The sequence below is a fragment of the Triturus cristatus genome, unplaced genomic scaffold (genome assembly GCF_964204655.1).
Source record: "Triturus cristatus unplaced genomic scaffold, aTriCri1.1 SCAFFOLD_262, whole genome shotgun sequence".
NCBI classification, from domain to species: Eukaryota; Metazoa; Chordata; class Amphibia; order Caudata; family Salamandridae; genus Triturus; species Triturus cristatus.
The window spans coordinates 154395-182150 of record NW_028187334.1 but is presented as its reverse complement, the minus strand read 5'-3'; the positions used below and the strand labels follow the sequence as shown (position 1 = coordinate 182150).

General features: G+C 45.2%; 9 non-coding genes across 9 annotated transcripts; all 9 read right to left on the bottom strand.

The window, feature by feature from the left end:
* Positions 1-5564: 5564 nt before the first annotated feature.
* TRNAL-AAG (transfer RNA leucine (anticodon AAG)) lies at positions 5565-5647 on the bottom strand. The gene has a single exon. It is a non-coding gene; the product is annotated as a tRNA-Leu (tRNA).
* Positions 5648-5834: 187 nt separating this feature from the next.
* On the bottom strand, positions 5835-5917 carry TRNAL-CAG (transfer RNA leucine (anticodon CAG)). Its single transcript has one exon. It is a non-coding gene; the product is annotated as a tRNA-Leu (tRNA).
* A 632-nt stretch (positions 5918-6549) lies between these two features.
* Positions 6550-6632, bottom strand: TRNAL-UAG (transfer RNA leucine (anticodon UAG)). Its single transcript has one exon. It is a non-coding gene; the product is annotated as a tRNA-Leu (tRNA).
* Positions 6633-7656: 1024 nt separating this feature from the next.
* Positions 7657-7739, bottom strand: TRNAL-AAG (transfer RNA leucine (anticodon AAG)). The gene has a single exon. It is a non-coding gene; the product is annotated as a tRNA-Leu (tRNA).
* Positions 7740-14196: 6457 nt separating this feature from the next.
* TRNAL-CAG (transfer RNA leucine (anticodon CAG)) lies at positions 14197-14279 on the bottom strand. Its single transcript has one exon. It is a non-coding gene; the product is annotated as a tRNA-Leu (tRNA).
* Positions 14280-16287: 2008 nt separating this feature from the next.
* Positions 16288-16370, bottom strand: TRNAL-CAG (transfer RNA leucine (anticodon CAG)). The gene has a single exon. It is a non-coding gene; the product is annotated as a tRNA-Leu (tRNA).
* A 632-nt stretch (positions 16371-17002) lies between these two features.
* On the bottom strand, positions 17003-17085 carry TRNAL-UAG (transfer RNA leucine (anticodon UAG)). Its single transcript has one exon. It is a non-coding gene; the product is annotated as a tRNA-Leu (tRNA).
* Positions 17086-18109: 1024 nt separating this feature from the next.
* TRNAL-AAG (transfer RNA leucine (anticodon AAG)) lies at positions 18110-18192 on the bottom strand. Its single transcript has one exon. It is a non-coding gene; the product is annotated as a tRNA-Leu (tRNA).
* Positions 18193-19093: 901 nt separating this feature from the next.
* On the bottom strand, positions 19094-19176 carry TRNAL-UAG (transfer RNA leucine (anticodon UAG)). The gene has a single exon. It is a non-coding gene; the product is annotated as a tRNA-Leu (tRNA).
* Between the last annotated feature and the right edge of the window lie 8580 nt (positions 19177-27756).

The window sequence follows — 27756 nt, the reverse complement described above, 5'->3', positions numbered from 1 at the left end:
TTTTTCGGTGGAATGGAGTGCTACACCAGCTACGCTCCTTGCAAGACATTTGTGGTGTCCTGGGGCTCACGGCGGCGGAGGAGGAGGGAGCTACGCCGTCGTGGAGGTCCTCGGAGAGACGGAACCGGCGGAGGTCAACGAGGCGGCGCTCAGCGACCAGTGTGGGGCGCCCGGACTCCCCTACCATCAGAGCGGACATGGCCGACGCCCTGAGGGTGGCGGCCGGGGACTCGACCGGCTCCTCTAGCGTGGCCTTGACGGCCTAACACACACTCCGGGGGGAGATGTCTTTAGCTTCTTGACAAGCTTGGTACGGGGCGGGGGGGTTGGGGGGGAACGGTTGGAGGTGAGTGGCTGGACGTCCACTTTGCTCTTTTCTACGGACTTGCCCGTTTTGGGGCTTGACTGAGACTATGGGGTGTTTGAGTTTGTGGGTGGCTAGTTGCCAGGGTTGGGTTTTGGGTGGGGGAGGGGGTTGTTTTGGGGTTGGGAAGGTCCCGTCCGATGTTGTCTATGCCCGTTTTGTTTTGGCTTGTCCTGCGCTGTGGCCCCGCGCGCCCCACCCGCTGATTCCCTGCCCATTGCATGGCGCTCCCGACCCCCGCGAGGAATGCCGGGCCTAAAGGTAGTGACCCTTAATGTTCAGGGTCTGAACAACCCGGTGAAGCGCAGAGCGATCCTGTCGCTGCTGGAGGGGACGCAGGCGGACATTTGCCTTTTGCAGGAGACACACTTATTGCCCCGAGATTGCCATAGGATGCGCTCTGCTAAGTTCCCTACCCAGTTCTTTTCCTCGGCAGCGAACAAGACGGCGGGGGTAGCCATTCTCCTAGCGAGCTCCTTTCGGGGGGAGGTGTTGCATAAGTGTGCTGAACAGAAGGGGAGGCTCCTTGCGTATCGCATGCGCCTGGGAGGCATAGCATTTACGGTCGGGTCCGTTTATAGCCCAAACGATCACCAAGAGCGCTTCCTAGATTCCGCGCTGGTGGATGTCACTGCTTCCCCCGACCGCCACATTATCTTGGGGGGAGACCTCAACATTGTCTTTGACTCTGCGATGGACAGATCGGCGCAGCGCTTCCCGCAGACGGGGGAACTGTCCCAGGCTGGGAGGGCCCGGATTGCGGAAATGGATCTGCACGACCTCTGGCGCTCCATGCACCCCACGGATAGGGACTACTCTTACTTCTCGCACGCACACCGAACCTACTCACGGCTGGACTACCTCCTGGTGAGTGGACCGATGCGTGCCGCTGCCACGGCGGCGGACATCGGGGTCCTGACCCTGTCTGACCACTCCCCAGTCACCGGCGTTTTCCAGTGGCCGGCGGCCTCCCCCTCTCGGGGGGTGTGGCGCCTCCGGGATACACTTCTACACAAAAAGTCGGTGGTGCAACGCATCGGGGAGGTCATACAGGACTATCTCACCCACAATAGCAACACTGACACCTCGCAGGCGACACAGTGGGCGGCATTGAAGGCCGTCCTCCGGGGGGAATTCATCTCTATCTCTGCAGCTGAGAATAGGGAGCGGCAACTGAAGAGGGATGAGCTGACAGCTCAAGTCCGGGAGCTTGAGCAGGTCCACCGCCGTACGGGGGCGCCAAGGGTGTGGAGGCAGTTGAAGGCAGCGAGGAAGCTCCTGTCGGCTCTGGATCTTGACAGGGCGGAGTATGCCGCCCTACGCTTGAAACATGCCTACTACACTGGGGGGGACAGATGTGGCAAGCTCCTAGCACACCGGCTCCGGGTCGCGCAACAGCGCAGCGTTGTGAAAGAATTGGTGGGCGCGGACGGGGGGGTTGTCTCCGGGGACGCGGAGGTAGCGGAGTCTTTCCGCGGCTTCTACGAGGCGCTGTATGCTGAGGAGCCCTCCTCGCCACGGGATGCCGACGGCTATTTGGAGTCGGTGACCCTCCCGGTACTGAATCCGGCTCAGGCTGACCACCTGGAGCGGGACATCCATGTCGAGGAAGTGATTTCAGCTATCGCGCGGCTGAAACATGGCAAGGCCCCGGGCCCGGACGGGTACACGTCGCTATTTTACAAGACTTTTTGCACGGCCGTGGCCCCTGTCCTTACTCGGCTATTTAACTCTTTCTCCGAACCCGGAGCCATCCCTCCGGACCTCCTGAGGGCGACGGTCGCGGTAATCCCGAAACCTGGGAAGGACCGGGCCCTCTGCGGCTCGTACCGACCCATCTCGCTTTTAAATGTCGACCTCAAGCTGTACACGGGGATTCTCGCGTCCAGGCTGAGTCCACACCTCCCCGACCTGGTGGAGGCAGACCAGGCTGGTTTTGTGCCAGGCAGACAGACGGTTGACAACACCAAGAGGGTGACGCATGTTCTGGAGAAGGCCTCAAGGATCTCGGGGGAGCGGATGTTGCTGTCCGTGGATGCGGAGAAGGCCTTCGACAGAGTTCACTGGCCGTATCTTGAGCTGGTCCTCCAGAAACTGGGAATCAGCGATAAGTTCCGCACCATGGTCTTTAACTGCTATAAGCATCCTTCAGCGTCGGTGCGGGTCAACGGGTGTAGCTCCGGTGGCTTTGCCATCGAGCGCGGCACGCGGCAGGGCTGCCCTCTTTCGCCGCTCTTGTTTGCCCTCTACATGGAGCCGTTTGCTCAGAGGATTCGTAATAATCCGGATGCCGTCGGGGTCCGGATGGGCCAGTACGTCCACACCGTCAGTCTCTACGCGGATGATGTCCTGCTGACTTTGGACGACCCTAGGAGGTCGCTGCCTGCTTGCCTCCGAGAGCTGGACGCCTTTGCGGGGGTGGCCGGCTTCAAAATGAATATGAGCAAGTCAATGGCATTAGACGTGTCCCTGGCTGCGGAAACCAGGAGGGATCTTCAGCGGCTCTTCCCCATGCAGTGGTCCTCGTCCACGGTGCCGTATCTGGGGATTCTGCTGGCGCCTACATTATCGGGGATGGTTACGGCCAATTATGCCTCCCTCAGCAGGAAGATTAAGGACGAGCTTGGCCGCTGGAACAAAGGCCTGCTGTCCTGGCTGGGGCGAATCGCGGCGGTCAAGATGACGGTGTTGCCCCAGATACTATATCTTTTCCGGGCCCTTCCGCTCCAACCCCCGGCGGGCTGGATACGACAAATGCAGGCTGACATCTCCCGCTTTGTCTGGCAGGGCCGCAGGCCACGCATGAAGAGGGTCCTCTCCACGCTTGCTCCGGAAGCGGGGGGTCTCGGCATTCCGGACCTCCGTAAGTACTTTCAGGCGGCACAGCTCCGCTATCTGGTGGAGTGGAGCAGGTGGGAGTCCGACAAACATTGGCTCTTCCAAGACCAGGCAGTGGCGGGCCGCACCTTACAAGAGGTTCCATTCCTGCGCCGCGCGCATCGCCCCCCTAATCTTTACGCTTCCTTTGTTACGCGGGTCCCCCTGCGGGTGTGGGACGCGGTCTGTGAGGCCCGGGGCCTTACCACCTTCCCTTCGCCGCTCACGCCCATTGCGGGCAACCCGGACTTCTCCCCAGGGATGGAGCCGGGGGTTTTCTCGCACTGGGTGCGGGCGGGCTGCAGGGCACTCTTCCAGATCTATGGCCCGGAGGGAGTGGTTCCTTTTCAGCAACTCCGCCAGGAGTTCGGCCTGACGGAGCTGGACAGATTGCGCTACATGCAAGTTCGGCATTGGGCCCTCCAGCCCCAGGTGCGTGCCACCGCCGCCCGTCCAATTACACCGTATGAGAGGTGGTTGGCTACTCGGACCTCCGACGCTAAACTGATCACCGATCTGTACAAATACCTACAACCCCCGCCGTTTCACTATTACAACCCGGGGAGGGAGCGTTGGCACAGGGAATTGGGTAGGACACTCAGCCACAAGGAATGGGACAAAATTGCGTATCGGGCGATACTAAGGTATCCACATACTGGTACTACACCCCGGAGAGACTGTATGAAATGCATAAACACACTGATAGGGGGTGCTGGCGGAGCTGCGGGCAGGAAGGTACCCTTACACACATTCTTTGGGATTGCCCAGTGCTGACCGCCTACTGGAAGGAAGTCTTGGACGAGGTGGATAAGCACTTTGGGATAGAGCTACCGCGCCTCCCGGCGTATGTCCTGTTGGGCCTCCCCAATGACCTAATGTACCCACTGAAGTCCCGTAGGGGTAGGCAGATCGCAATCGCGCTGGGGTCTGCGGTTCAGAACATTCTAATCCACTGGCGCACAACCACCGTCCCCTCCATCACCGGTTGGTTGCATAGGCTCTGGCATGTGCTGGGGATGGAGAAGCTGTCGCTTACGGTTGCGGGGGAGATAGACCAATTTGAAGAGCTGTGGCAACCCTTTCTAGCGCTGCTGTCCACTGAATTCCGGGAGCTCACCTGCCCGAAGTATCTTAGGCTGCTCAGGCTGACGCCGCCGGTGACCCCGGCGGACTAGCTTACATGTCTTAATAAAAAACGTTTTAAACTCAAAAGGCATGTCAGAAGTGGGATTCGAACCCACGCCTCCAAAGGAGACTGTGGCCTAAACACAGCGCCTTAGACATCTCGGCCATCCTGACAGTATAGGCTTTTAAGAAATGAATAAAAGTTACTCAGAAACGTCTACCTCCATGCAAGCCTGAAATAATTTAAACCTTCAAACACAAGGTGCAACTTTATGCACAGGACAATAAACACAGAAGAACACATACGAAAGCACTTTATTTCACAGGTATACAGTTTTCATGCTTTTAGAACACCACATACCTCTCACTAGCTATTTAGGGTCCTGTATCCGACTCACAACATTTCCTTGCCTGCGACCTCTCTCTCTACACAAACAACTACAGCACAGGAAGTAGGAAGGCAATAGGTGGGGCAGTTTATGCAAATTTATGCTGCCATTGTGCCTTGCAGATTCATGCAGGATTTCTAGATCCTTGCTGGATACAAGAGAGTAGGCCTTGTTCCAGATAAACTATCCCTAGCAGGGAAAGTCTGAGCACAGGGACTCTTTTGCTCTTTAGCCCCTGGCCTGGGACTCATCCTCACTTGCTGAGGCGTGAAATTCTGCATACCAACTTTGCACAGAAGGTATGTTTGTGGTTGTTTGGGGATGGGTGGGAGGTCAAGAGCAGGGAAAAGCAGGTCTCCTTCACTACTAGACTCCTCTTCTATGCCTCCCTGCCATTCACTCACTCTGTCTTTGTTTCATTCTCTCCTTCCACAACACTCCTTCTCACTCACTCGCTCTATCACTTGTATTTTTGCCCTTGCTCTGCATTCTATAGTGGAAACATCTCTTGAATGAAGCATCTGAAAATGACGTGACATAAAATTTAAAACCTCCTTATTGGAAACCTAAAACATCACAAGACTTAATGTAACCCATTTCTTTCATAAAAAAGATTTTTAAAGTACCCCACAAAAGAAATATAAAACACCACGAGTGCTAAAAGAATATTACATTAACGTTAAAGATAGAATAGGGCAAATGCATTTGCAGTTGAAACTGAAGTTTGGTACTTATTCAGATATTATTTACATTGCCAATTTTTAGCTGAGATTCTAAAGGAACTGAAAAAGAAAATGGAATTCAAGTTTTGTCAGAAGTAGGATTCGAACCCACGCCTCCAGGAGAGACTGCGGCCTTAACGCAGCGCCTTAGACCACTCGGCCATCCTGACCCCATGCTGCTTTTTGATCTAAAGGGTGAGAAAGATATTAGGAACCAAAAAAATGCACAGAGCTTAGGCCAATAGTGGCTAGAGCAAGAAAAAAACTCACTGCACTCTTCCAAGAAGACAATCCTATAAGCCACTGCGAGGGAAATGATCATATTTCTCAAGAAAAAAATTTGAGTAAACACAGGACTGTCAGAAGTGGGATTTGAACCCACGCCTCCAGAGGAGACTGCGACCTGAACGCAGCGCCTTAGACCACTCGGCCATCCTGACTTGCTTTCCCAGCATCTTCCAGAGGCCAGACAGCCATGCAGGTGAGGTACTGAAAAGGAATGCCCTCAATTTATTTATCCTATTATATGCACTTCCAACAGATCTTTGAACAATCTGCACAGAGCAGGACCTATGGAGAACTCTTTAGAACTTTGAGGCGAACAAAGAGAAAGTGCTATTCACCAGCCACTTGAACGGCTCAAAGCTGCTTTGAAATTGAGACAATAGCCACCACTTGGCTGGCTAAAGCAATTTCAACAAGGGATCTCAAAGTCACAACATAGGGTGGAGTATGCAAATTTAAGCAGCCCCTGATCAAAGCCGTAAGGAAATTGCTGTAAGTGTGCTGGAGTCCAGTTGTCTACCAGATGCATGGCATTCTTCCAAATTTGCAGGGCCCGTCTGGCCAGGGCAATCAAGAGCATGACTCTTCCAGATGACCTCTTACATGGGTCCTATGCTCATTTGGTAAGGATTGCACTTTGTCAGCAAGACGTTATAGAACCTAAATATATGAGAAACCCCATCTCTCTTGACAAGAGGAGAACGGAATAACGTGCCAGGTGAAGACCAACAGATGCAACTTCCATCAGATGTTAACCTGATAAAGGAGATTAAATCTCCAAAAGGCATGTCAGAAGTGGGATTCGAACCCACGCCTCCAAAGGAGACTGTGGCCTAAACACAGCACCTTAGACCTCTCGGCCATCCTGACAGTATAGGCTTTTAAGAAATGAATAAAAGTTACTCAGAAACGTCTACCTCCATGCAAGCCTGAAATAATTTAAACCTTCAAACACAAGGTGCAACTTTATGCACGGGACAATAAACACAGAAGAACACATACGAAAGCACTTTATTTCACAGGTATACAGTTTTCATGCTTTTAGAACACCACATACCTCTCACCAGCTATTTAGGGTCCTGTATCCGACTCACAACATTTCCTTGCCTGCGACCTCTCTCTCTACACAAACAACTACAGCACAGGAAGTAGGAAGGCAATAGGTGGGGCAGTTTATGCAAATTTATGCTGCCAATGTGCCTTGCAGATTCATGCAGGATTTCTAGATCCTTGCTGGATACAAGAGAGTAGGCCTTGTTCCAGATAAACTATCCCTAGCAGGGAAAGTCTGAGCACAGGCACTCTTTTGCTCTTTAGCCCCTGGCCTGGGACTCACCCTCACTTGCTGAGGCGTGAAATTCTGCATACCAACTTTGCACAGAAGGTATGTTTGTGGTTGTTTGGGGATGGGTGGGAGGTCAAGAGCAGGGAAAAGCAGGTCTCCTTCACTACTAGACTCCTCTTCTATGCCTCCCTGCCGTTCACTCACTCTGTCTTTGTTTCATTCTCTCCTTCCACAACACTCCTTCTCACTCACTCGCTTTATCACTTGTATTTTTGCCCTTGCTCTGCATTCTATAGTGGAAACATCTCTTGAATGAAGCATCTGAAAATGACGTGACATAAAATTTAAAACCTCCTTATTGGAAACCTAAAACATCACAAGACTTAATGTAACCCATTTCTTTCATAAAAAAGATTTTTAAAGTACCCCACAAAAGAAATATAAAACACCACGAGTGCTAGAAGAATATTACATTAACGTTAAAGATAGAATAGGGCAAATGCATTTGCAGTTGAAACTGAAGTTTGGTACTTATTCAGATATTATTTACATTGCCAATTTTTAGCTGAGATTCTAAAGGAACTGAGAGAGAAAATGGAATTCAAGTTTTGTCAGAAGTGGGATTCGAACCCACGCCTCCACGAGAGACTGCGGTCTTAACGCAGCGCCTTAGACCACTCGGCCATCCTGACCCCATGCTGCTCTTTGATCTAAAGGGTGAGAAAGATATTAGGAACCAAAAAATGCACAGAGCTTAGGCCAATAGTGGCTAGAGCAAGAAAAAAACTCACTGCACTCTTCCAAGAAGACAATCCTATAAGCCACTGCGAGGGAAATGATCATATTTCTCAAGAAAAAAATTAGAGTAAACACAGGACTGTCAGAAGTGGGATTTGAAACCACGCCTCCAGAGGAGACTGCGACCTGAACGCAGCGCCTTAGACCACTCGGCCATCCTGACTTGCTTTCCCAGCATCTTCCAGAGGCCAGACAGCCATGTAGGTGAGGTACTGAAAAGGAATGCCCTCAATTTATTTATCCTATTATATGCACTTCCAACAGATCTTTGAACAATCTGCACAGAGCAGGACCTATGGAGAACTCTTTAGAACTTTGAGGCGAACAAAGAGAAAGTGCTATTCACCAGCCACTTGAACGGCTCAAAGCTGCTTTGAAATTGAGACAATAGCCACCACTTGGCTGGCTAAAGCAATTTCAACAAGGGATCTCAAAGTCACAACATAGGGTGGAGTATGCAAATTTAAGCAGCCCCTGATCAAAGCCCTAAGGAAATTGCTGTAAGTGTGCTGGAGTCCAGTTGTCTACCAGATGCATGGCATTCTTCCAAATTTGCAGGGCCCGTCTGGCCAGGGCATACAAGAGCATGACTCTTCCAGATGACCTCTTACATGGGTCCTATGCTCATTTGGTAAGGATTGCACTTTGTCAGCAAGACGTTATAGAACCTAAATATATGAGAAACCCCATCTCTCTTGACAAGAGGAGAACGGAATAACGTGCCAGGTGAAGACCAACAGATGCAACTTCCATCAGATGTTAACCTGATAAAGGAGATTAAATCTCCAAAAGGCATGTCAGAAGAGGGATTCGAACCCACACCTCCAAAGGAGACTGTGGCCTAAACACAGCGCCTTAGACCTCTCGGCCATCCTGACAGTATAGGCTTTTAAGAAATGAATAAAAGTTACTCAGAAACGTCTACCTCCATGCAAGCCTGAAATATTTTAAACCTTCAAACACAAGGTGCAACTTTATGCACAGGACAATAAACACAGAAGAACACATACGAAAGCACTTTATTTCACAGGTATACAGTTTTCATGCTTTTAGAACACCACATACCTCTCACCAGCTATTTAGGGTCCTGTATCCGACTCAGAACATTTCCTTGCCTGCGACCTCTCTCTCTACACAAACAACTACAGCACAGGAAGTAGGAAGGCAATAGGTGGGGCAGTTTATGCAAATTTATGCTGCCAATGTGCCTTGCAGATTCATGCAGGATTTCTAGATCCTTGCTGGATACAAGAGAGTAGGCCTTGTTCCAGATAAACTATCCCTAGCAGGGAAAGTCTGAGCACAGGCACTCTTTTGCTCTTTAGCCCCTGGCCTGGGACTCACCCTCACTTGCTGAGGCGTGAAATTCTGCATACCAACTTTGCACAGAAGGTATGTTTGTGGTTGTTTGGGGATGGGTGGGAGGTCAAGAGCAGGGAAAAGCAGGTCTCCTTCACTACTAGACTCCTCTTCTATGCCTCCCTGCCGTTCACTCACTCTGTCTTTGTTTCATTCTCTCCTTCCACAACACTCCTTCTCACTCACTCGCTCTATCACTTGTATTTTTGCCCTTGCTCTGCATTCTATAGTGGAAATATCTCTTGAATGAAGCATCTGAAAATGACGTGATATAAAATTTAAAACCTCCTTATTGGAAACCTAAAACATCACAAGACTTAATGTAACCCATTTCTTTCATAAAAAAGATTTTTAAAGTACCCCACAAAAGAAATATAAAACACCACGAGTGCTAGAAGAATATTACATTAACGTTAAAGATAGTATATTGCAAATGCATTTGCAGTTGAAACTGAAGTTTGGTACTTATTCAGATATTATTTACATTGCCAATTTTTAGCTGAGATTCTAAAGGAACTGAGAGAGAAAATGGAATTCAAGTTTTGTCACAAGTGGGATTCGAACCCATGCCTCCACGAGAGACTGCGGCCTTAACGCAGCACCTTAGACCACTCGGCCATCCTGACCCCATGCTGCTTTTTCATCTAAAGGGTGAGAAAGATATTAGGAACCAAAAAATGCACAGAGCTTAGGCCAATAGTGGTTATGCAAGAAAAAAACTCACTGCACTCTTCCAAGAAGACAATCTCATAAGCCACTGCGAGGGAAATGATCATATTTCTCAAGAAAAAAATTAGAGTAAACACAGGACTGTCAGAAGTGGGATTTGAACCCACGCCTCCAGCAGAGACTGCGACCTGAACGCAGCGCCTTAGACCACTCGGCCATCCTGACTTGCTTTCCCAGCATCTTCCAGAGGCCAGACAGCCATGCAGGTGAGGTACTGAAAAGGAATGCCCTCAATTTATTTATCCTATTATATGCACTTCCAACAGATCTTTGAACAATCTGTACAGAGCAGGACCTATGGAGAACTCTTTAGAAATTTGAGGCGAACAAAGAGAAAGTGCTATTCACCAGCCACTTGAACGGCTCAAAGCTGCTTTGAAATTGAGACAATAGCCACCTCTTGGCTGGCTAAAGCAATTTCAACAAGGGATCTCAAAGTCACAACATAGGGTGGAGTATGCAAATTTAAGCAGCCCCTGATCAAAGCCCTGAGGAAATTGCTGTAAGTGTGCTGGAGTCCAGTTGTCTACCAGATGAATGGCATTCTTCCAAATTTGCAGGGCCCGTCTGGCCAGGGCATACAAGAGCATGACTCTTCCAGATGACCTCTTACATGGGTCCTATGCTCATTTGGTAAGGATTGCGCTTTGTCAGCAAGACGTTATAGAACCTAAATATATGAGAAACCCCATCTCTCTTGACAAGAGGAGAACGGAATAACATGCCAAGTGAAGACCAACAGATGCAACTTCCATCAGATGTTAACCTGATAAAGGAGATTAAATCTCCAAAAGGCATGTCAGAAGTGGGATTCGAACCCACGCCTCCAAAGGAGACTGTGGCCTAAACACAGCGCGTTAGACCTCTCGGCCATCCTGACAGTATAGGCTTTTAAGAAATGAATAAAAGTTACTCAGAAACGTCTACCTCCATGCAAGCCTGAAATAATTTAAACCTTCAAACACAAGGTGCAACTTTATGCACAGGACAATAAACACAGAAGAACAAATACGAAAGCACTTTATTTCACAGGTATACAGTTTTCATGCTTTTAGAACACCACATACCTCTCACCAGCTATTTAGGGTCCTGTATCCGACTCACAACATTTCCTTGCCTGCGACCTCTCTCTCTACACAAACAACTACAGCACAGGAAGTAGGAAGGCAATAGGTGGGGCAGTTTATGCAAATTTATGCTGCCAATGTGCCTTGCAGATTCATGCAGGATTTCTAGATCCTTGCTGGATACAAGAGAGTAGGCCTTGTTCCAGATAAACTATCCCTAGCAGGGAAAGTCTGAGCACAGGCACTCTTTTGCTCTTTAGCCCCTGGCCTGGGACTCACCCTCACTTGCTGAGGCGTGAAATTCTGCATACCAACTTTGCACAGAAGGTATGTTTGTGGTTGTTTGGGGATGGGTGGGAGGTCAAGAGCAGGGAAAAGCAGGTCTCCTTCACTACTAGACTCCTCTTCTATGCCTCCCTGCCATTCACTCACTCTGTCTTTGTTTCATTCTCTCCTTCCACAACACTCCTTCTCACTCACTCGCTCTATCACTTGTATTTTTGCCCTTGCTCTGCATTCTATAGTGGAAACATCTCTTGAATGAAGCATCTGAAAATGACGTGACATAAAATTTAAAACCTCCTTATTGGAAACCTAAAACATCACAAGACTTAATGTAACCCATTTCTTTCATAAAAAAGATTTTTAAAGTACCCCACAAAACAAATATAAAACACCACGAGTGCTAGAAGAATATTACATTAACGTTAAAGATAGAATAGGGCAAATGCATTTGCAGTTGAAACTGAAGTTTGGTACTTATTCAGATATTATTTACATTGCCAATTTTTAGCTGAGATTCTAAAGGAACTGAGAGAGAAAATGGAATTCAAGCTTTGTCAGAAGTGGGATTCAAACCCACGCCTCCACGAGAGACTGCGGCCTTAACGCAGCGCCTTAGACCACTCGGCCATCCTGACCCCATGCTGCTTTTTGATCTAAAGGGTGAGAAAGATATTAGGAACCAAAAAATGCACAGAGCTTAGGCCAATAGTGGCTAGAGCAAGAAAAAAACTCACTGCACTCTTCCAAGAAGACAATCCTATAAGCCACTGCGAGGGAAATGATCATATTTCTCAAGAAAAAAATTAGAGTAAACACAGGACTGTCAGAAGTGGGATTTGAAACCACGCCTCCAGAGGAGACTGCGACCTGAACGCAGCGCCTTAGACCACTCGGCCATCCTGACTTGCTTTCCCAGCATCTTCCAGAGGCCAGACAGCCATGCAGGTGAGGTACTGAAAAGGAATGCCCTCAATTTATTTATCCTATTATATGCACTTCCAACAGATCTTTGAACAATCTGCACAGAGCAGGACCTATGGAGAACTCTTTAGAACTTTGAGGCGAACAAAGAGAAAGTGCTATTCACCAGCCACTTGAACGGCTCAAAGCTGCTTTGAAATTGAGACAATAGCCACCACTTGGCTGGCTAAAGCAATTTCAACAAGGGATCTCAAAGTCACAACATAGGGTGGAGTATGCAAATTTAAGCAGCCCCTGATCAAAGCCCTAAGGAAATTGCTGTAAGTGTGCTGGAGTCCAGTTGTCTACCAGATGCATGGCATTCTTCCAAATTTGCAGGGCCCGTCTGGCCAGGGCATACAAGAGCATGACTCTTCCAGATGACCTCTTACATGGGTCCTATGCTCATTTGGTAAGGATTGCACTTTGTCAGCAAGACGTTATAGAACCTAAATATATGAGAAACCCCATCTCTCTTGACAAGAGGAGAACGGAATAACGTGCCAGGTGAAGACCAACAGATGCAACTTCCATCAGATGTTAACCTGATAAAGGAGATTAAATCTCCAAAAGGCATGTCAGAAGAGGGATTCGAACCCACACCTCCAAAGGAGACTGTGGCCTAAACACAGCTCCTTAGACCTCTCGGCCATCCTGACAGTATAGGCTTTTAAGAAATGAATAAAAGTTACTCAGAAACGTCTACCTCCATGCAAGCCTGAAATATTTTAAACCTTCAAACACAAGGTGCAACTTTATGCACAGGACAATAAACACAGAAGAACACATACGAAAGCACTTTATTTCACAGGTATACAGTTTTCATGCTTTTAGAACACCACATACCTCTCACCAGCTATTTAGGGTCCTGTATCCGACTCAGAACATTTCCTTGCCTGCGACCTCTCTCTCTACACAAACAACTACAGCACAGGAAGTAGGAAGGCAATAGGTGGGGCAGTTTATGCAAATTTATGCTGCCAATGTGCCTTGCAGATTCATGCAGGATTTCTAGATCCTTGCTGGATACAAGAGAGTAGGCCTTGTTCCAGATAAACTATCCCTAGCAGGGAAAGTCTGAGCACAGGCACTCTTTTGCTCTTTAGCCCATGGCCTGGGACTCACCCTCACTTGCTGAGGCGTGAAATTCTGCATACCAACTTTGCACAGAAGGTATGTTTGTGGTTGTTTGGGGATGGGTGGGAGGTCAAGAGCAGGGAAAAGCAGGTCTCCTTCACTACTAGACTCCTCTTCTATGCCTCCCTGCCGTTCACTCACTCTGTCTTTGTTTCATTCTCTCCTTCCACAACACTCCTTCTCACTCACTCGCTCTATCACTTGTATTTTTGCCCTTGCTCTGCATTCTATAGTGGAAACATCTCTTGAATGAAGCATCTGAAAATGACGTGATATAAAATTTAAAACCTCCTTATTGGAAACCTAAAACATCACAAGACTTAATGTAACCCATTTCTTTCATAAAAAAGATTTTTAAAGTACCCCACAAAAGAAATATAAAACACCACGAGTGCTAGAAGAATATTACATTAACGTTAAAGATAGTATATTGCAAATGCATTTGCAGTTGAAACTGAAGTTTGGTACTTATTCAGATATTATTTACATTGCCAATTTTTAGCTGAGATTCTAAAGGAACTGAGAGAGAAAATGGAATTTAAGTTTTGTCACAAGTGGGATTCGAACCCATGCCTCCACGAGAGACTGCGGCCTTAACGCAGCACCTTAGACCACTCGGCCATCCTGACCCCATGCTGCTTTTTCATCTAAAGAGTGAGAAAGATATTAGGAACCAAAAAATGCACAGAGCTTAGGCCAATAGTGGTTATGCAAGAAAAAAACTCACTGCACTCTTCCAAGAAGACAATCTCATAAGCCACTGCGAGGGAAATGATCATATTTCTCAAGAAAAAAATTAGAGTAAACACAGGACTGTCAGAAGTGGGATTTGAACCCACGCCTCCAGCGGAGACTGCGACCTGAACGCAGCGCCTTAGACCACTCGGCCATCCTGACTTGCTTTCCCAGCATCTTCCAGAGGCCAGACAGCCATGCAGGTGAGGTACTGAAAAGGAATGCCCTCAATTTATTTATCCTATTATATGCACTTCCAACAGATCTTTGAACAATCTGTACAGAGCAGGACCTATGGAGAACTCTTTAGAAATTTGAGGCGAACAAAGAGAAAGTGCTATTCACCAGCCACTTGAACGGCTCAAAGCTGCTTTGAAATTGAGACAATAGCCACCTCTTGGCTGGCTAAAGCAATTTCAACAAGGGATCTCAAAGTCACAACATAGGGTGGAGTATGCAAATTTAAGCAGCCCCTGATCAAAGCCCTGAGGAAATTGCTGTAAGTGTGCTGGAGTCCAGTTGTCTACCAGATGAATGGCATTCTTCCAAATTTGCAGGGCCCGTCTGGCCAGGGCATACAAGAGCATGACTCTTCCAGATGACCTCTTACATGGGTCCTATGCTCATTTGGTAAGGATTGCGCTTTGTCAGCAAGACGTTATAGAACCTAAATATATGAGAAACCCCATCTCTCTTGACAAGAGGAGAACGGAATAACATGCCAAGTGAAGACCAACAGATGCAACTTCCATCAGATGTTAACCTGATAAAGGAGATTAAATCTCCAAAAGGCATGTCAGAAGTGGGATTCGAACCCACGCCTCCAAAGGAGACTGTGGCCTAAACACAGCGCGTTAGACCTCTCGGCCATCCTGACAGTATAGGCTTTTAAGAAATGAATAAAAGTTACTCAGAAACGTCTACCTCCATGCAAGCCTGAAATAATTTAAACCTTCAAACACAAGGTGCAACTTTATGCACAGGACAATAAACACAGAAGAACAAATACGAAAGCACTTTATTTCACAGGTATACAGTTTTCATGCTTTTAGAACACCACATACCTCTCACCAGCTATTTAGGGTCCTGTATCCGACTCACAACATTTCCTTGCCTGCGACCTCTCTCTCTACACAAACAACTACAGCACAGGAAGTAGGAAGGCAATAGGTGGGGCAGTTTATGCAAATTTATGCTGCCAATGTGCCTTGCAGATTCATGCAGGATTTCTAGATCCTTGCTGGATACAAGAGAGTAGGCCTTGTTCCAGATAAACTATCCCTAGCAGGGAAAGTCTGAGCACAGGCACTCTTTTGCTCTTTAGCCCCTGGCCTGGGACTCACCCTCACTTGCTGAGGCGTGAAATTCTGCATACCAACTTTGCACAGAAGGTATGTTTGTGGTTGTTTGGGGATGGGTGGGAGGTCAAGAGCAGGGAAAAGCAGGTCTCCTTCACTACTAGACTCCTCTTCTATGCCTCCCTGCCATTCACTCACTCTGTCTTTGTTTCATTCTCTCCTTCCACAACACTCCTTCTCACTCACTCGCTCTATCACTTGTATTTTTGCCCTTGCTCTGCATTCTATAGTGGAAACATCTCTTGAATGAAGCATCTGAAAATGACGTGACATAAAATTTAAAACCTCCTTATTGGAAACCTAAAACATCACAAGACTTAATGTAACCCATTTCTTTCATAAAAAAGATTTTTAAAGTACCCCACAAAACAAATATAAAACACCACGAGTGCTAGAAGAATATTACATTAACGTTAAAGATAGAATAGGGCAAATGCATTTGCAGTTGAAACTGAAGTTTGGTACTTATTCAGATATTATTTACATTGCCAATTTTTAGCTGAGATTCTAAAGGAACTGAGAGAGAAAATGGAATTCAAGTTTTGTCAGAAGTGGGATTCAAACCCACGCCTCCACGAGAGACTGCGGCCTTAACGCAGCGCCTTAGACCACTCGGCCATCCTGACCCCATGCTGCTTTTTGATCTAAAGGGTGAGAAAGATATTAGGAACCAAAAAATGCACAGAGCTTAGGCCAATAGTGGCTAGAGCAAGAAAAAAACTCACTGCACTCTTCCAAGAAGACAATCCTATAAGCCACTGCGAGGGAAATGATCATATTTCTCAAGAAAAAAATTAGAGTAAACACAGGACTGTCAGAAGTGGGATTTGAACCCACGCCTCCAGAGGAGACTGCGACCTGAACGCAGCGCCTTAGACCACTCGGCCATCCTGACTTGCTTTCCCAGCATCTTCCGGAGGCCAGACAGCCATGCAGGTGAGGTACTGAAAAGGAATGCCCTCAATTTATTTATCCTATTATATGCACTTCCAACAGATCTTTGAACAATCTGTACAGAGCAGGACCTATGGAGAACTCTTTAGAACTTTGAGGCGAACAAAGAGAAAGTGCTATTCACCAGCCACTTGAACGTCTCAAAGCTGCTTTGAAATTGAGACAATAGCCACCTCTTGGCTGGCTAAAGCAATTTCAACAAGGGATCTCAAAGTCACAACATAGGGTGGAGTATGCAAATTTAAGCAGCCCCTGATCAAAGCCCTAAGGAAATTGCTGTAAGTGTGCTGGAGTCCAGTTGTCTACCAGATGCATGGCATTCTTCCAAATTTGCAGGGCCCGTCTGGTCAGGGCATACAAGAGCATGACTCTTCCAGATGACCTCTTACATGGGTCCTATGCTCATTTGGTAAGGATTGAGCTTTGTCAGCAAGACGTTATAGAACCTAAATATATGAGAAACCACATCTCTCTTGACAAGAGGATAACGGAATAACGTGCCAGGTGAAGACCAACAGATGCAACTTCCATCAGATGTTAACCTGATAAAGGAGATTAAATCTCCAAAAGCCATGTCAGAAGTGGGATTCGAACCCACGCCTCCAAAGGAGACTGTGGCCTAAACACAGTGCCTTAGACCTCTCGGCCATCCTGACAGTATAGGCTTTTAAGAAATGAATAAAAGTTACTCAGAAACGTCTACCTCCATGCAAGCCTGAAATAATTTAAACCTTCAAACACAAGGTGCAACTTTATGCACAGGACAATAAACACAGAAGAACACATACGAAAGCACTTTATTTCACAGGTATACAGTTTTCATGCTTTTAGAACACCACATACCTCTCACCAGCTATTTAGGGTCCTGTATCCGACTCACAACATTTCCTTGCCTGCGACCTCTCTCTCTACACAAACAACTAATGCACAGGAAGTAGGAAGGCAATAGGTGGGGCAGTTTATGCAAATTTATGCTGCCAATGTGCCTTGCAGATTCATGCAGGATTTCTAGATCCTTGCTGGATTCAAGAGAGTAGGCCTTGTTCCAGATAAACTATCCCTAGCAGGGAAAGTCTGAGCACAGGCACTCTTTTGCTCTTTAGCCCCTGGCCTGGGACTCACCCTCACTTGCTGAGGCGTGAAATTCTGCATACCAACTTTGCACAGAAGGTATGTTTGTGGTTGTTTGGGGATGGGTGGGAGGTCAAGAGCAGGGAAAAGCAGGTCTCCTTCACTACTAGACTCCTCTTCTATGCCTCCCTGCCATTCACTCACTCTGTCTTTGTTTCATTCTCTCCTTCCACAACACTCCTTCTCACTCACTCGCTCTATCACTTGTATTTTTGCCCTTGCTCTGCATTCTATAGTGGAAACATCTCTTGAATGAAGCATCTGAAAATGACGTGACATAAAATTTAAAACCTCCTTATTGGAAACCTAAAACATCACAAGACTGAATGTAACCCATTTCTTTCATAAAAAAGATTTTTAAAGTACCCCACAAAAGAAATATAAAACAGCAGGAGTGCTAAAAGAATATTACATTAACGTTAAAGATAGAATAGGGCAAATGCATTTGCAGTTGAAACTGAAGTTTGGTACTTATTCAGATATTATTTACATTGCCAATTTTTAGCTGAGATTCTAAAGGAACTGAAAAAGAAAATGGAATTCAAGTTTTGTCAGAAGTGGGATTTGAACCCACGCCTCCAGGAGAGACTGCGGCCTTAACGCAGCGCCTTAGACCACTCGGCCATCCTGACCCCATGCTGCTTTTTGATCTAAAGGGTGAGAAAGATATTAGGAACCAAAAAATGCACAGAGCTTAGGCCAATAGTGGCTAGAGCAAGAAAAAAACTCACTGCACTCTTCCAAGAAGACAATCCTATAAGCCACTGTGAGGGAAATGATCATATTTCTCAAGAAAAAAATTAGAGTAAACACAGGACTGTCAGAAGTGGGATTTGAAACCACGCCTCCAGAGGAGACTGCGACCTGAACGCAGCGCCTTAGACCACTCGGCCATCCTGACTTGCTTTCCCAGTATCTTCCAGAGGCCAGACAGCCATGCAGGTGAGGTACTGAAAAGGAATGCCCTCAATTTATTTATCCTAATATATGCACTTCCAACAGATCTTTGAACAATCTGCACAGAGCAGGACCTATGGAGAACTCTTTAGAACTTTGAGGCGAACAAAGAGAAAGTGCTATTCACCAGCCACTTGAACGGCTCAAAGCTGCTTTGAAATTGAGACAATAGCCACCACTTGGCTGGCTAAAGCAATTTCAACAAGGGATCTCAAAGTCACAACATAGGGTGGAGTATGCAAATTTAAGCAGCCCCTGATCAAAGCCCTAAGGAAATTGCTGTAAGTGTGCTGGAGTCCAGTTGTCTACCAGATGCATGGCATTCTTCCAAATTTGCAAGGCCCGTCTGGCCAGGGCATACAAGAGCATGACTCTTCCAGATGACCTCTTACATGGGTCCTATGCTCATTTGGTAAGGATTGCACTTTGTCAGCAAGACGTTATAGAACCTAAATATATGAGAAACCCCATCTCTCTTGACAAGAGGAGAACGGAATAACGTGCCAGGTGAAGACCAACAGATGCAACTTCCATCAGATGTTAACCTGATAAAGGAGATTAAATCTCCAAAAGGCATGTCAGAAGTGGGATTCGAACCCACGCCTCCAAAGGAGACTGTGGCCTAAACACAGCACCTTAGACCTCTCGGCCATCCTGACAGTATAGGCTTTTAAGAAATGAATAAAAGTTACTCAGAAACGTCTACCTCCATGCAAGCCTGAAATAATTTAAACCTTCAAACACAAGGTGCAACTTTATGCACAGGACAATAAACACAGAAGAACACATACGAAAGCACTTTATTTCACAGGTATACAGTTTTCATGCTTTTAGAACACCACATACCTCTCACCAGCTATTTAGGGTCCTGTATCCGACTCACAACATTTCCTTGCCTGCGACCTCTCTCTCTACACAAACAACTACAGCACAGGAAGTAGGAAGGCAATAGGTGGGGCAGTTTATGCAAATTTATGCTGCCAATGTGCCTTGCAGATTCATGCAGGATTTCTAGATCCTTGCTGGATACAAGAGAGTAGGCCTTGTTCCAGATAAACTATCCCTAGCAGGGAAAGTCTGAGCACAGGCACTCTTTTGCTCTTTAGCCCCTGGCCTGGGACTCACCCTCACTTGCTGAGGCGTGAAATTCTGCATACCAACTTTGCACAGAAGGTATGTTTGTGGTTGTTTGGGGATGGGTGGGAGGTCAAGAGCAGGGAAAAGCAGGTCTCCTTCACTACTAGACTCCTCTTCTATGCCTCCCTGCCGTTCACTCACTCTGTCTTTGTTTCATTCTCTCCTTCCACAACACTCCTTCTCACTCACTCGCTCTATCACTTGTATTTTTGCCCTTGCTCTGCATTCTATAGTGGAAACATCTCTTGAATGAAGCATCTGAAAATGACGTGACATAAAATTTAAAACCTCCTTATTGGAAACCTAAAACATCACAAGACTTAATGTAACCCATTTCTTTCATAAAAAAGATTTTTAAAGTACCCCACAAAAGAAATATAAAACACCACGAGTGCTAGAAGAATATTACATTAACGTTAAAGATAGTGCTGGAGCAGAGTTTTCTGTCAGAAAATTCTGGGGCTTTTGAAGCTCTGGCATGTCTATGCGTTTTATTAATTTATTAATAATTAACAACTAATTATTTGTCTTGTGCAAGTGCGTTCTATTAATCAACCTGTTTGTCCTAACACAAGAGAAGGTTACACGAGGGTTAGCATGCGTGTGCTGTTTTTGTATTTACAATAACGTGCAAGTTTTCATGTTTAAATGTTGCTGGGTGCTATTTATTTTAAGCACAAAACGCTGTCTGAATTAATGCTTTTTATGTCACAAAGCTAGATAAATGCATACACATAAGGGTGTTAGTGGGGTTAACACTGTCTAATCATTATGTTGTAGTAATCTTTATTTTGTCTCTTTAATTAAAGGTGGTCTATTGTGGCCTATGGAGGCCTTTATGAAATAACTGAGAATAATTTGAAGCCTGGCTGAGCTGTGGTGCAGGCGAAATCTGTGATGTGACAAGGGAGACCCCTGCTGGAATTCGGTTAAAGACAACTGACCGTAGTCCTTGTATGGAAATTTCCGTGAGGACATCAGCAAGCTTGGAGGATCTCCAAAAGAAATGAGTTGTCCTTGGTGAACAAAGGGCTTCTGAAAGAACATTGTGCTAAAGCCGGTTTGCCGAGGGAAATGAACAAGATGGATACTTTAATAGTTTCTAATTCTTGGTTCCTGTTCCGTAGTTTACGTATTGTGACTTTTCCTGAGCGGAGATTTCAAGATGTTGCAAAGTTACATCCCTTCCTTCTCATTCTGCTCAGTGATACAGTTTTACTTGTCGAATTCATGTGTGTTTTCATTGTATTTTGCATTATAAAACTGCTAGCTTAGGGAGGGCTCTTCCCACTCTTTTCCGTCGCCTTTGCCGCGTGAACTTGCGTTGCCGAGGACTGATGCTAAGGACCTGGTCCTGAAAGACTTTACCGAGAGACTGGTCCTGACCCGTTCTGACATTTAGTTAGAATAGGTAACTATGAGAAATGATTTATTCTGATTTTACTTTGACTAATTTTAGATAAAGCAATATAACTTTAAAACATGGTGTTGAATATTTCTTTCCTTGTCAATTATTGAGTATTTTTGATCATTGTTTATAGATTGTTTATATTATGTTAGATAACCACTAAACTGGTCCTATCGCCTAGGGTGTTTTAGAAGTTTTCTTCCCACAGGTTTGCTGCTGGTAGAGTATTAGAGTGTATGTTAGTGAAATGGGCACTAGCGTATGATGAATATATGTGCGTGTACCTGTGTGATTACTCTATCCGTGGTAGTGGGCATATTTTAGGTACCCTGATCTGTATCAATTTCTCTGGTAGCAGAGGATGGTTTAGATGGTTGTCTTGATCTGATAAGATAAGATTGCTTGTAAATTAGCTTATTGATTTTTGATTTATTTTGATGTTTTTGGTATATGTACTAATACTATATGTTGGAGTCGTAATGTTGAGTTATATGTAGTGCTTCTGGAACTTGGAAGCTGGAAGCAGTTCCGTAGTAGGGCAGAGGAAGGTGTATATGCTGCTCTCGGGAAAGGCGGGATTGTAAGGAATTACGTGTGACAATTGAAGTTGCGCGTTCACATTGTCTGGGTTCGGAATCAGTGACATTGTATGTTACTATTTAGACATTTCTGGTATATAAGGAGTGTGTATCGTAGTGAAGGTTATCTGTGAAACTCTGGTCTTAAGTCCCAGGGATCCGTAAGGATTGCCGTTAAAGCTTATTGCGGGAGGAGTAATAGGTATTCTCTGAGCTTGTTTGCAGAACTGGGCGGAGGTAAGCTGCTTAGTTGTTGTGAGTTATAATTCTGTACAGAGGCAGATTGTGCGCTGTTCTCAAGAAGCAGGATTTTGTGTGTATGTGCTATATTTTTCTCGTATGAATGTGCGTGAATGCATATACATTTATTGATTGTAAGACTCTTTTGGATACGTCCTAGAGGAAACAGTTATGAGATGTATGTAAAGTTGTTGATTCTTGAGAAATAGACACTCTTTTACTATTCTGTGGTTAGCGAAGCAGACAATGGAGATGTTTTTATGTTGTAACTAATAGATTTTGTAGAAATTTTGACACACGAAGTCTACTGAGAGTTTTTGTAAAGGAGGGGTAGACCAGTGACAGAGACAGGAGACAGAGACTGCAGCGGCTACTGACGTCAGAAGGTTCGCGCACTGATTGGATAGTAACTCAGAATAGGGTTCGCGCTAAGATTGGTGCGTTAGTGTGAGTCGCGCAGGGATTGGAAGAACTGTTTAGTGACGTAGACGCTCCATACAGAAAGAGTAGTTTGGTAAGCGTTAAAATGTATTACCAAGAAGAGAAAAAGAAGAAAACCTTCTTTGGAAAAGTTAAGAAGTGGTTTAGTAAGGATAAAGAGGTTAAGACAAGAGAGGGTGAGTTGCTACCTCCAGCGAAAACACCTGCATCCTTCATGGTTGCGAAATATGGATTACATACCTGTATATGGTTGCAGAATTGGGTTAGGTATACTAAAGAAGATGGTATTCTAGCATTCCCAGAACATGGTTCATTTAATCTGGCCGTGTTGAGAAATTTACGGGAAAAGATGTTATGTTTAGACCCGAAGCCGAGACCTACACAGTTCGAGGCTTTAGTGGAATGGGAAGAGGAAGTTCATGACAGAGAAAAGCAAAGGTCTGGAGGGTATTACAGGTACATGTTTGGGAGGAGGCATGATCGGGAAACACATCAAGATGGAATGAAAAGATGGCGAGATGCTTGTATGTCAGAGGGATTATATCCAATGAGAACAGTTGAAGCTTCTGCTCCTTCGAAAGAAAGAGCTTCTGAGTCAGACATGAGAAGGTATGGAGAGTATGAAGATGAGGTTTTAAATGACATGATTTACAAAAGACCACCTCCATATAGATCAGAACCAGATGAGAGTACACCAGTTGTTTCTCCGATAAGAGATACAGTTGAGAAAGAAAAAATGACACCTGAATCAGGAAGTAGTAGTTCTTTCAGAGAGAGAGAGAATCGAGGTAGTGAGGAAAATGCCAGAGCGAGACAATTAGCAAAGACAACAACAGAGCTGACTGAGAAGATTAAAGAATTAACGATGAATCTGGAAGCTGTTACGGTACCTGTAACTATAGGTCCGGTTATGCCTGTATTTGACAAGCAGAAGACAGGTGAGAATGGACTGGTGATTCCATATGTTTGGAATGATTTGACAAATTCAGCTGGTTCTTCAGGAGATTCGGATAAAAGGACAGGGAGAAATGACCTGAGACAAACCAGACATGATACATGTAGTGAATTAATGGATGTTAGTGAACCTAGTTGTTCAGGAATGCCGATTTTAGAACCGCAGAAAAAAGTGGTTCCAGTAAGAAAAACAGCAGAAATAACAGTGGACGATTTAAACGATTGGATGAAAGTTCTTCAGAAAAAGGATAAAGATGCACAAGTTATTGATGTGGTTAAATTACGTATAGAATTAGAAGAGCTTGTGACAGGAACAATTCCGACAGAAATCCTGAAAAGTCATCATGATGGTGAATTATTGTTCATGTGCAAGAGCATAACATGGAGAGCAAAAAATACACATGATAGACTGAGAGCGATAGCAAATGAGCAAGGGGTTGACATTGATAGAGTAAAGGCTTTGCAGAAAACGTACAGGATGGATTTCACTGAGAAAGACATTGAAAATTTGAATACTTCTGGTAGAACAGGACAGATTAAAGAAATGGTGGCATTACTGCGTAGATGGGGTGATGTAGAAAAGTGGAAGGATAGGTGGTATAAAAAGAGAGAGGAATCTGAGGATAGAACAACTGTTTCAGCAGCATTTCCAGTGAGAGAAAAAGAGAAACCAGTGGAGAATTATCCTATGAGAGAAATACCTGGAGGAGGGTATGTACATGTTCCATGGACCAGACAGGATATTTTATCATTTACGAATGATTTCCCTCGATTGAGAGAAAAGCCCGTCGAGTGGTATAGGCAGGTAGACAGGTTTGTGAAATTGTCAAAAGTGCTGTGGGTTGACCTGAATAGTCTGTTTGATATAATTGTTCCAGCAGACTTGTGGACTGAGTGTAAAATAGTTGTGAGTTGGCCTAGTGAGGAATATCCAAGAGATCCAAGAACAGGGGCACCAGATCCAGAAGTAATGAGGAAGTATGATCAGGTGATGGTATACCTGAAGAGTAAAGTTCCTCCAAAAGAGACAGACTGGGTTAAGATAGATCGAACACAACAGGAAGCAAAAGAATCAGTTCATGCTTTTTACGAAAGGCTGATACTGGCTTTTAAACAATTCAGTGGAGATGAACACCTGGGTGACAAGGATTTGAGTCATTTTGTATACCGATTTGTATATGGTCTTAGACCTGAAATTGGTGAGAGAATTCGTGAACACACAGTGGATTGGCAGAGTAAGAAAGTAGATGAGATTCTGAGACATGCAAAATATTTCAGTGATGAAATTGAAGCAAAACAAAGAAAGTTGAAAGAAAAAGCAATGTGGGCACAAGTGAAAGTTGCAGAAAGACAGGAAGCACAGTTAGTGGAACAGGCAAATAATCAAGGAAATAATACAGGGAATAGACCAAGGTTTGCAGGAAAAGGAAGGGGAAGTCTTTAGGAAGCAAAGAAAAAGTTCCCGTGTCACAACTGTGGCCAACTGGGACACTGGAGATCTGAATGTCCTAATCCACCATTAAATGAGGGTAAATCCTTAAATCAACAGGTGCAGAATGAAGGGAATAACCAGCAGCAACAGCAACAACAGCAGAAAGTTGTGAGACAGCAGCAGAGTCAAGAGCCAAAACCACCTTTACCGCAGAATAGAGGGGTACAAAAGTACAGTCAGGATTCGGGATTCTTCAATGATGAGCAGGTAAACAAACCAAGACGTACTAACAAGGTACAGCAGTACTTGTTAAAGAGTGAAGGGAGTGAGTCTGAAGGTGATTATTGACGGTGCCGAGGAGAGGAAGAAGAGTGCATACTTGGTGCAACTCTAGAAATAGACCAGGCAGGACCATTTGTGGATGGGAAAATAAATGAAGAGAGTGTTACTTTTTTAGTAGACACAGGTGCGACAAGATCAACTGTCAGGTCAACAGATGTTAGAAATCTTCCTCTCTCGGATGAAGCAATCCAAGTAGTTGGTGTAGCGAATACACAAATCAGAACACGTCTTACTGAACCAGTGAAAGTACAGATAGGGAAATTTTCAGACATGCACAGATTTATTGTCTGTGACACGAGTCCAGTGAACCTGTTAGGTAGGGACTTATTATGTAAGATGAACTGCACGATTTTCTGTACACCAGATGGAATAGCTTTTGAGACACCAGATGATGATGTTTTCTACCGCATGACTCTAGAAAATAGAGAAAATGAATTAATTGGTGCATTTCCAGTGTTCAATCCGGAGGATCTGCCTCAGGTGCTGAGAGACACAGTGAAAAGAGCAGTTTGGGATTTTACAGGAGAGGATGTGGGATTGATGAATAATGTAGATCCAGTGAAAATTGCAGTGAAAGAGGGAATTGCATATCCTAACATTCCTCAGTACAAAATGACACCAGAGATAATTGAAGGGATAACTCCTATAATTGAGAAAATGATTCAGCAAGGAGTCCTAAGAGAACTACTGAGTAGTCCGTGTAATTCACCGATAATGGGACTGAAAAAGCCTAATGGCAAGTTCAGGATCGTGCAGGACCTGAGAAAAATTAATCAGATTGTGGTGGCATGTTGTCCCATCGTGCCAAATCCATCAGTGATTCTGTATCAAATTCCACATGACGCTGAGTGGTATACAGTGATTGATTTGTGTCATGCATTCTTTTCAATTCCATTGCATCATGACAGCCAGCCGATTTTTGCATTTAGGTTTGGCCAGCGCATTTTAGCATGGTGTCGTATCCCACAGGGGTATACGGAGAGTCCTTCGATATTCAATCAGTTATTGAAAAAATCGTTGGAAAGTCTGATCATGCCTGAAAGCTCAGTGCAATACATTGATGACCTACTTGTGGCATCAAAGACACGTGAAGCTTGTGAAGTGGATACCATAGCTTTACTGAATCATCTAGCAGATGGAGGGTTAAAGGTATCCCCAGCCAAATTACAGTTTTGCAAGAAAGAGGTGCATTATCTTGGACATAATATTGAGAAGGGTCTGAGAAAAGTGACTACTGACAGGATCAAAATAATCAGAGAAATGAAAGCTCCAAAAACCCAGAGAGAAGTGAGAATGTTCCTGGGTATGGTGGGATATTGTCGTCAGTGGATAATTAATTTTTCTCTGATAGCAAAGCCATTGATTAAATTGACAAAAAGTGACATGACAGATCCATTGGATCTGGATGCAGAACAATTGGCAGCATTTGAAGAGCTTAAAACAAAAATGTGTGAAGCTCCAGCTCTGGGTATGCCAGACTATGAAAAAGAATTTGAACTGTACTGCAGTGAGAGAAATGGATGTGCACTTTCGGTGTTAATCCAGAAACATGGACAATTGAGAAGGCCTATTGCGTACTTCTCATCGACACTTGACCCTGTAGCTGTGGGTTTACCAGGTTGTCTAAAATCTGTGGCTGCAACATGCAGAAGCCTGGAACAGAGTGAGGGAATCATAATGGGGTATCCTGTAAGGGTATTCGTACCTCACAATGTGGCAATTCTTTTGACAAGAAGCAGAACTCAGCATATGTCAAATAGTCGGTTGACTAAGTATGAAAAGGTGATTCTGGGAGCATCAAATGTGACTCTTGAGAGATGTATGAATGTGAATCCAGCAACACTTTTGCCGGATATTGAGAATGTGGGTATAAAGATGGAAGATGATCATGATTGTTTGGATGTGCTTGAGTACTGCACGAAACCAAGACCAGATATCAAGGATGTTCCCTTGCCAGAGAATGATCATGTGTTGTTTGTGGATGGATCATGTCTGAGAAATGATAATGGTGTGCTATGTGCAGCATATGCAGTGTGCAAAGTTTCAGAAGTTATGGAAGCATCACCATTGAAAGGAGTAAAATCTGCGCAAGTTGCTGAATTAGTGGCATTGACAAGAGCTTGTGAGATTGGGAAAGATTTGAAAACAACTGTGTTGACTGATAGTCAGTATGGATTTGGAGTGGTGCATGATTTTGGCCAACTGTGGCTACAAAGAGGTTTCTTGACATCGAGTGGAACTCCGATAAAGAATGCTGAGCTGATTGGAAAATTGCTTGAGGCGATACAGCTGCCTAAGGAGTTAGCAGTTGTAAAATGTGCAGCACATATTTCAGGAGAGGATTTTATCACTGTTGGCAACAGGTATGCTAACGATGTGGCACAGTATTGCGCGAAATTAAATCAATCAATTAACAGGGAAAGAGAAAAGAAAGAAATGTCTTTCCCTTCTGTGATGTTTACTAATGTCCTAGAAACGTGGGATGAAGTGAAACAATTACAAGATGAGGCAGGAGAAGAAGAGAAACAAGATTGGGTTAAGGCAGGATGTGCTCCAAGAGAAACAGACCATGTTTGGGTCTACAGAGATGGCAGACCAGTGATGCCAAACTCAATTTTGTCGTCAATGGCAAGGATGTATCATGGCCAGGGACATCTGGGGAGGGATGCGATGATTAGGTCCTTTAAACAGACCTGGTACAATGCAA